We start from the raw sequence: 9,407 nt of genomic DNA, 5'->3' as shown, positions 1-9,407 counted from the left end.
TGCAAGCGAGTCCTCTTTTTTTTTGATTGGTGTTTTCGTAGGTAGCACAGACGTAACCTTCGAGGGCCAACAAGTACCACATTTACAGCAGACACTTCAGAGACAGATATGGTGACCCCCCCCCCTAAAGATGAATTCGAAGTTTTTTTCTTGCATTGGCATCTGATGCGCACAGTCACCACATGGAGCATGCGCAGGAGCCACAGGATGCCGACGACAAGCGAAGTGCACGACTGGCCAATCAAAAAAAAATCCAGCATCCGCTAGAACCCGCCCACTCCACTTTGACGAGTGAAAGTGACAGTTTTCCTTTCAGGTTGCGTGCGTCGCCACGGAAATGAAGATATAATGAAATAAATAAAAAGACATTGGCAACAAAGTGTATCTTGTGACACATTTTACGATGTTATGATTTATTTATTGTCGCATTTCACAGGACTTTTATTTAGTGTATAAATAGCCCTCCATAATTCTGTCTAGCATTTATTTGGAGTGTAGAAAAAAGAAAATGGGAGAAAATTATAGGCAGTGGGGGCTCGCTGGGCTGGGCGGGGGGCACTGTGACTGCATGGCGTTTGTTTGGCAGGACATTAACTTGACATCAGAGTGAAAAGCTTTAATGGTGTCATCTGTCCATTTTGTTAAGTTCAGGGGAGTGTCACAGGGCAGCTAGAGCCCAGCAGTCATTGGGCACGGGCAGGAGTAACCCCTGGACCGGGGACACACACACACACACACACAATCCATCAGACCTGTAAGTCTTTGGGACGTGTGAGCACACAGACACTGGAGAACATGAACTGCACTCGCCTTACTGTGAGCCATGCTGCTCGTGTCATTGATTGTATTATATAGCGCCTTTACCTGACTGCGCTTTACAAGCGACTGACTCGTTGTTTGTAATTCTGCCCCACAAAGATGAATTTAAAAGAAGTCATCCCAGTTCTCAAGCCCAGGCGTGTGATATGAACCCTCCAGCATGTCCTGAGTCTGCCACAGGGTCTCTGCTCACTGGGACCCCCCCTTATGATGTGCCCAAACCACCTCGACCCAGTGGAGCAGCAACTCTACTCTGGGGGTCTCTGAAATCTCTGAGCTTCTCACCCCATCATGAGTGTCAGGCCAGCCACCCTGTGAAGAAGCCTCATGTCTGCCTCTTGCACTTGCTGTCCCACTGCGCTGCTCATTTTTCTGAAGCTCACACAGATCCGAGGTGAAGTCTGGGATGGAGGAGGACCACTAGACTGTAGAAGAGCTGCCACGGCTCCAAGCCACTTGTCGAGCTCAAGTTTCTATTATCCATCTCTCATTAACAAGAGCCCAAGATTCTTGAACTCTGCCACCTCACCACCTGGAGAGAGCAATCCACACTTTTTCTGAGAGACCACCATGAGGTCAGACCTGCAGGGTCTCATGCACATCCCTGCCACAGCGACTCACTCAAGTCAGACGAGGCATAAAGCTACAATGCCACCCCTCGCCCGCCACCCCAGCTGGACCCCCACCTTGATGGAGTCCGACACCTGACAAGACCCAGGCAGCTGAATGAGCAGCACGCAGGAGTGGCCCTGAGACCCCCACATTCCTGCAGCACACGGTGGGACACAGTCGACGCCTACTAGCACAGATTTCTAAATGCAAATGAAGCAATGAGATCATTTAGATTCTAAATTTTAGAAGGAACACTGAGACATTTCTTTGTGAAAGTGGTTGGAATGCAAGCCCACGGCTACAGTCGTACCCCAGGACTGAACTCGGGGGGCTTCACATGAATGGCACCTGCTAATATCCATCCACTGGCCAGCTGACAAAGGAGGAGAGAAAACCAAGGACAGGGAAAATAAACCTCTGGGGAGTCCACGGTGAGTTAGAGCAGAGAAAGTCAGACACACTTGTTGTGACCTTGAGAGTTTCCAAGCATGAAGGACCCAATAATATGCCCACTCGTTCAGGGGTCTTACCATCAAACCCCACCTAGTTACTAGGGCAACAACACAGGATCTTTATGAATAAAAAGATGTATTCTTTCAAAAAGCTCTGTGGAGCACAAAAGGCAAAGCGGAGTCGGCTGAAATCTCAAGGCAATCCACGTGCACAAATCCTGAAACAGAAAAACAAAGTTAATTGTCAGAAAAAGTCCACAGAACAACAACAATAAGCCCAAAACACTCAGCAGCTCCCAAGCACATTCACAATGAACCGCAAGGGACTGTGGGTTGTCCCCGCCTTTCTAGGGCTGAAGGCGGTCCCTTGATGGTGACAGGCAGGTGGCCCCACCCCTTGAGGGACCACCCACAATGCACAGGGAGCACAGCAGACAATCCTGTTAAGATGAACAAAACTGACGTAAAACGGCATCTGAAACACACAGCAGCCCTGCAGATCGGACCCCCAAATGCTGTTCCACAATTCCATAGCACCTCGTTTTGAGTTCTATACTCTGTGAGCTTAGGGGATCTCATTTTAGACAAATTTAATGTTACATCAGAAGACCCCATTTACTTCATGATTTATTTTTTTCCATTAGGGCCCCTCAAACTGAGGGGGTTTGTAAGACTGATGAGAAAGCCCCAAATTTTGTCAGCGCTGTTCAGACTCGTTTCTCACCTTCCATGTGTTCCCCCCCCCCCCCCCCCCCCACTTAAAGCCAATGTCCTGTCACGTGACTTCTCAAGCTTGACGACTTCTGGTGTACTGATCTCATCGCCTGGGGACGTCCAATCAGACGACTGCGTGATGGCTTTCCTACTCGCTTTCACGCCTTTAACATGCAGTTGAGGTCCTCTGAAGCTGGTGGCGCGTCACATGACCTCTCATCGGACTTAATGGTTGCCGTGGATGTCAGTCTACACGACCGTCAAATTCACTTTCCGGCTCGGGGTCAGACTTTCAAAGTCTCACGCGTTCACCCTTTTTTTTTGACAGCCAATGACGTGCTGCCTGGCGGAGCTGCTGGCCATGCGATTGGCTGACAGGTGCAGCGTGTTCATCCGTAGGTTTGTCACTTTTTTCAATTCTAGCATTAGACAGATGAGTGTCTCTTCAGTTTGTGAGGCCTTTAACACCCAAACACCTAGCTGAGTGCTCATTGGCTGTCTCCGCTCACATGCACACAAACTCCGCCCCTAAGACTTCAGAGTGGCAGACTTGTTGGGCTGAGTGGCTGGGGATGTCAGACTACACGACCGCGGACCACAGGAGCACAAAGCAACAGCCTAAGGTTACTAAATAAAAAGTCGTGTAATGTGACGTGGCCTTAATTTGGGTTTATTTCAGTGCCAGCTTTAAGTCACTAACAATGCTAACGGGGTGGCCATAAAAGACAAAGAGAAACACAAATGAACAGGAGAGAACATGCAAACCTGGCACTGAAGAAGCCCCAGCTGGCCATCAAACTGGAGATGACCAGCTGTGCCCTCGTGCTGCCAGTCAAAAGCAGGAAGTGGTCACCCACTGGCACACTGATTAGAATGAAAACCAAGGGACACAACCAGCACTAAACCCTACAGGTTTAGAAGAAGATCTGTGCCAAGGGCAGACCATAGGATGTCCAGTGAAGTCCGGTGGGGGGATCCCTGGGGTCGTCATAGCACAGTGGGACTTGTATGCTTAGTCAACAGAGCGTTTGTGTCTCAATTTTTTTTAATCTTGTTTCTTTTTATTTGATATTTAAATTGAAGCAAAAGTTTGCCTTATTAATAACAAGCCTTGCAATAAAAATAAAAATGTGCCAGTCGTGCCAGGCTCTGGTTCAAACCTTCGATGTGCCACACTTGTTGGAGAGCCTCTTGTCCCCTGCTTTACACCCATCGACCCTTTCTAGAGAATCACTGCTTCAGAATATGTCGGCGTAATGACGTCTTCCGTCCAGATTTATTTATAAGAACACAATTTAAATCCAGTTCGATGGATTAACGGATGAACGAATGTCCTTCGGAACGCCTTGTAATCCCAAAACACACAGAATTACAATACAAATGCAATGGATTTATTTTCTTTTTTAAATTTGTTCAGTTAAAATAAATGTGTGAAACTGCATTCTGCTGCTTTTTCAGGCTCGTTGGCACCGTAGGTGGCAACATCAGTTACTGCCCATCTGTCACAAAGTGCCTAACTATCGAGTAGCGCTTGCGCCTGCGCACTCGCGGATTTGGGGTTCGGGTGTCGCGCGCGCGGCTCTTTTTGGCAGCGACGTTTCACAGTCACTTTAGAATGGCAAGAAAGTGGAGACGCAAAAAAGTCTCGTCTAGTCTGTGGATTGAGCAGGGGGCTTCAGTCACGTCGATCGTAAGTCGGGGGTGACCTTTTATTAACAAAGGCGTTGGAAAAGGAAAGAAGCGCAGCAGCTCCTCATTAGCTTTGTGTGGACCTTCACTCGACGCGCCACTCCGTGGAACTGCAGCCTTGATGGCCGCTCGGCTCCTCTTTGGTGATTTGCAGTGCGTTAATCCGCAGGCTGCAATGAGAAAGGAACAATAAAACGAACTTAAACGCATTTTAATATGAACAGCCGTCGGTGCGCCTCGCAGTCGGAAAGGCTCGTAGGCTCCCAGACTTCAGTGTGTGTGACCTCGGGGTGCACATCGGCGGCCGGCGGCCTTTATTTAACCTTATAGGAAACGGCGAGCAACGAATCAAGCGGCGCTCTTAGCTTAACACAAAAGGAGTAACAAGAAACTTCAAATGGCAACTGCGAAACGTTTATCCCAGGAATGAATCTGCACAAGTCGTTCCATTGTTAAGAACTTCGGGAAAGAACGTGCAGTGAGAATCAGCGCCGTGTCCGGTCAGCGCTCTCACTGTCGTGAAAGGCCTTCCTCAGGGCTCTTCAAATTGAACATTCGAGAGACGGTGCGGTAATCGGTCAGCATGCGAGATGTCCAGGAACAGTCCTGCAGTGTCCATGGAGGAGGAGAAACGGCTGAAAGTGAACTGAACGCGTCAAAACACAAAGACATAAAACAAAGACACGCTTACGGGAATGGCGGAGCCGTCACCTCACATCACAGCTGGGCACTCAGATTCCAAGTCACAGGGGACGGAGGGAATCCTGACAGCATCGGGCACAAGGCAGGAATCAGCTCAGGACAGCCCAACACAGAGAGACCACTCGGGCACACACAAACACACACGCAGGAAAGACGAAAATGGGCATAAAGGGAAGGATAGACATGCAAGGTGCTATATAATAAATAAATAAATAAAAATAAACACTAAAATATATATATATACATAAAAGGCACTATATAAGAAAAAGATCTGGTTACTACACAATGCCTTTCACATCTATCTATCTATCTATCTATCTATCTATCTATCTATCTATCTATCTATCTATTATATAGTGCCTTTCTTTTCTATCTATCTATCTATCTATCTATCTATCTATCTATCTATCTATCTATCTATCTATCTATCTATCTATTATATAGTGCCTTTCTTTTCTATCTATCTATCTATCTATCTATCTATCTATCTATCTATCTATCTATCTATCTATCTGTCTGTTTATTATATAGCACCTTACAGGTCTGTCCTTTCCTTTATGTCCCCTTTTGTGTCGTTGCGTGTGGCCGTGTGCCCCTGTGGACTCTTCGTGTTGGACTGGCCTTATCCTGTCCTGATTCCAGCCTTGTGCATGAAGCTGTCAGAATTTGCCCCACCAGCCCTCTGTGGCCTGGAATGTGAGTGCGCACTGTTGTGGCTGTGACTTTGTGACCGGAGGTGACGGGAGTGTCATTCGTTCATCTAAATGTTTGAGTGACTCCCTGTGTGTCTTTCTATTTTATTTCTTCCTTATTCTCAGGTCTTTTCTCCCCCTCCATGGACACTGCTGGGTTTCTCCCGACTTCCCACCCTTTACATTCCTGGATGTTTACTTCTCCCCAATTGTGTGCCTGCTTTTATTCCACCCTGCCGCTCCTCTCTGGATAGGACGCCCCCTAGCTGTGTGGGGTGGGGGTGCAGTCGTCCACTCTGGTCCCCCTTCACACAGAAGCCCCCCTTTGGCTTAGGGTGTCCTCTTCGGTGAGACCCTCGACGTTTTTCGGCCTCATGGAGCTTAGTGGACGGACAGCGGAGCGGGTGCCCATGGGTGGCAGTTTCTAATTTATTCTGTTGGGGGAACCAGAAACCCACTGCTGGGACCACTTGGTCCAAATGTTCAGTCGGCATGAAGACACAACAAACAGGAAACTGAAGCCCGAGAGACGTTGCTGGTGTTGCAAAGTTGATTTTCCGCACATATTTACTGGGGTGGGTGGACTCGGCCCCCTGACAGCTGCAGTTAAAATTACCAGGAGACGGGCAAACAGGCAGTGGCCGGCTGGCGCTCGACGCCTCGCTGTCACGCATCTGTTGCTGGCATAGCTGACAGGAGACATTTTGCTGTGGCTGCAGAACGCATGCCGGGCCCAGCCTTGCGCTGCTGACCCGTGGCTGACCCTTGTCCATCCATCAGCCGGGCACAGGGGTTCAAGGGGGACATACCAGGGAGCAGAAGAGCTGCGAAAGAAAATGGCAGGGTGAATTTTAGCCGGACAAAGGGAATGCTTCCTACTGACTCTGGCATGTGCCCCTCATTTAAGGGGGTCAGCAACCCATCATTACTGAGAACATAATCTGAGACCCCTGTAATTCATGACAAGTGAAAATGGCATTCATCCCGCATGCCCATCCTCAGGTGCCCATTCTGCAATGTCGCAGGCTTTCACTCCTGCTTTAATGGTGGTTAGCAACTCAGATGAAGGGCATTATGAATGACCACATGCCCACTCAACCAGTCTGACCTGCCCAAAGATGGAGGCAAAGGCACCTGAAAGAGCGTGACATCAGCTACAGTGACATCAGTGACACCAGTGCTTGGGCTCAGTGGGGGGGTAGAGCCTCTCCCAGTGTATGCAAATTAATGGCGACCAATAAAAAGAGGCGGTTCCTCAGAGTATGCAAACTAGCAGACAGAAGCACCAGTCAGAGATTCTCAGATTGTTTCAGTTTGGATTGTGAGGACTGGCGCCTAACCTGGCAGCACTGGCACCTTTCTATTATGAACAATGTCACAAGGTGACGCTTTGGCAGCCCAGTGGTTGTCATTCCCCTTTCACAAATCTGCACTGGCAGCTGAAAGGACAAGGTGGCACTGAGAGCTGAGCCCACAGCCTTGTTCTTTGCAGCCCAATGTTCTGCCCGCTATGCCACTCTGCCTGCCACATGTCCCCTTTAGCTGGGTTAAGCGTGTGTCCCAGTGATCAAACACAGAGAGAGCGCCCCCTTCAGTGACTCCAGTCCCCCGCCTTTGTCTTGACATCTCCCCACCCCCACCACACACCAGACGGAGCTCAAATGTCACCGGCCCCGGAAATTCCTCCGAGTGACACACAAATGGCCACTTCACTTTCAAGTCAGCACTTAAGGCCCACCGTGGAACAAGACAAGCCGAGCATGAAGAGAAAGGCCGCGTTGTGAAGGGCGAGCGCCTGCCTGCAGGGAGCCTTCATGGGAATTTGGGAGAAATAAAGCAGTCGGCGCACCATGGGGGCTCGGGTGGCACTCGACATGCCCATCGAGGGTTAAGTGATGACGCTTCATGTGCTGGGAACGCGCTGGCGTCTGAATAGCGAGATGTTGGGAACTGCAGATTCTTTACAAGAAATCCTTCGGAGTCCCAAAGGCCGGGCGCTTTCTGGGAATCACGTGGCCAGTGCTGCTTGAAACATTCACGGGCAAAATGGTGGGGGCATTGGCATGGGGGGGGGGGGCATTACATTCTAGTTATTTATGGAAGCCCATTACAGTAGCAAGGAATTGGAGTTCAGAGTTTGGTAAATTATTAATCAGAGGAGCACCGCAGGGGAAGGGGACACAGAAACAAGTGTGACAATGAGCAGCCTGCAGGAGGCAGGAGTGAGCAGGTGCACCCAAAGCCACTGAGGGGGCACTGGTGGGCACAAGGCCAGACACAGCCTTGGAGGGGGTGCCAGCTCACCACTGGACATCTTAGCAGACAATTTGACGATTTGAACCCATGGCTCTGGAGTCCACAGTGTTGCTCCCGCAGGAAGGACCTCAATGAGCAGAGTGAAGTTCTGTTGTCCTGGCATTGCGGGATCGACTCAGGCTGCCTGACATCAGTTCCTCCCAAAGATCTCAAGAAGGACTGTGGTGCCACCTACTTCAAGAAACAGATCATGTACAACTTGAGGGGGTATCTGAGGGGCAGCACAGGAACAGCTCAGTCTCTGGATGCCATCCTGCATTCCCTAATGTGTGGGATTGGCATCTTCTCTCTGTGCCCTTCAACTGACTGAAGCTGATTGGTGCCCTTTAGTTTTAGAGAGTAGCCTGGCATGTATTGGGACCCCCCCCATCTTGGTCACACAAGAGGATGGAGATGGGGACATACCATTCAAAAATGACTTTACCACTAGGGGGCCACACTCACCACCTCTGAAATTCTGAGCTTGATGTGAACCAGATGTGAACGTGATGCCAAGGTTCAATACAACTTCTGCCACCCCAGCAGGTGCAGGAACTGTTTAAAGGTGGCACAGCGGGTCGAAGCGGAGTTTGATCTGATTGTAGTGCACGCCATCTTGAGGTGCTACACAGACATAGTGCCATTCTTTGTATGTTTATGTATCTGCGGCGGGTGAAGGAGCACACTCAGGGTCACTCTGGGGGTCAGCGCCATCCCATAATAAACATCACATTGAATGCTGCTCGGCCGGACCCTGAAAGGTGATGTCACAAATGGTCAGCGGAGGACTGCCTGTCCATATGAGACACGTCAGATGTTACATAAGGGAGTCAGTAGTTGTGGAGTGATGCTGCTGATTTTATATGGCGCCTTCCCTTTGTGAGCTGCACCTCCACCAAGGTGGCACAGCATGGCAGGAGCTCCGCTATCTGAAGTGCCCAACTCAGGGCCACAATCAGCATCAGTGCTGCGCACTTTCTGTCTTATTGTCCACCCTTGGCACCCTGCCCTCAGATGCCAACCTGAATGTCAATCCCTTGTCATATTTTTCTAAAATCCGTTGCGTCCCCGTCTACTTATGTCCCCGTTTCTGCGAAGGACAGTTGTGACATTCACAGAGCGAGCGCAGCAGACATGGCATTGCCACCGGATCTCATCCTATCTCGATGGTCGCCCTCCGCTGTTTTCGTGGTGTTCATCATTGCGGCTTTATTTCCAATGGTCGCCATGTCTCTCACAATCCTCCCGTCGCAGCTTTTCTCCTTGCGCTCGAGTTTTTCGTGTCTGTTTTCTTTTCTCGTTATCAGCCCACCTTTGCCCCCCGTTTCCCACCCGCTCTTTGTCTTTCAGCTCATTGCCAGCGTTCCGTCAGACGTGGCTTCTCGTTGCTCCATCCCTGCGGTTCGCCCATTTAAAGGCGTCTCCGGTGCCA

This window comes from Erpetoichthys calabaricus, chromosome 11 (assembly GCF_900747795.2).
Source record: "Erpetoichthys calabaricus chromosome 11, fErpCal1.3, whole genome shotgun sequence".
NCBI classification, from domain to species: Eukaryota; Metazoa; Chordata; class Cladistia; order Polypteriformes; family Polypteridae; genus Erpetoichthys; species Erpetoichthys calabaricus.
The sequence above is the reverse complement of the archived record's forward strand: the minus strand, read 5'-3'. Positions refer to the sequence as shown.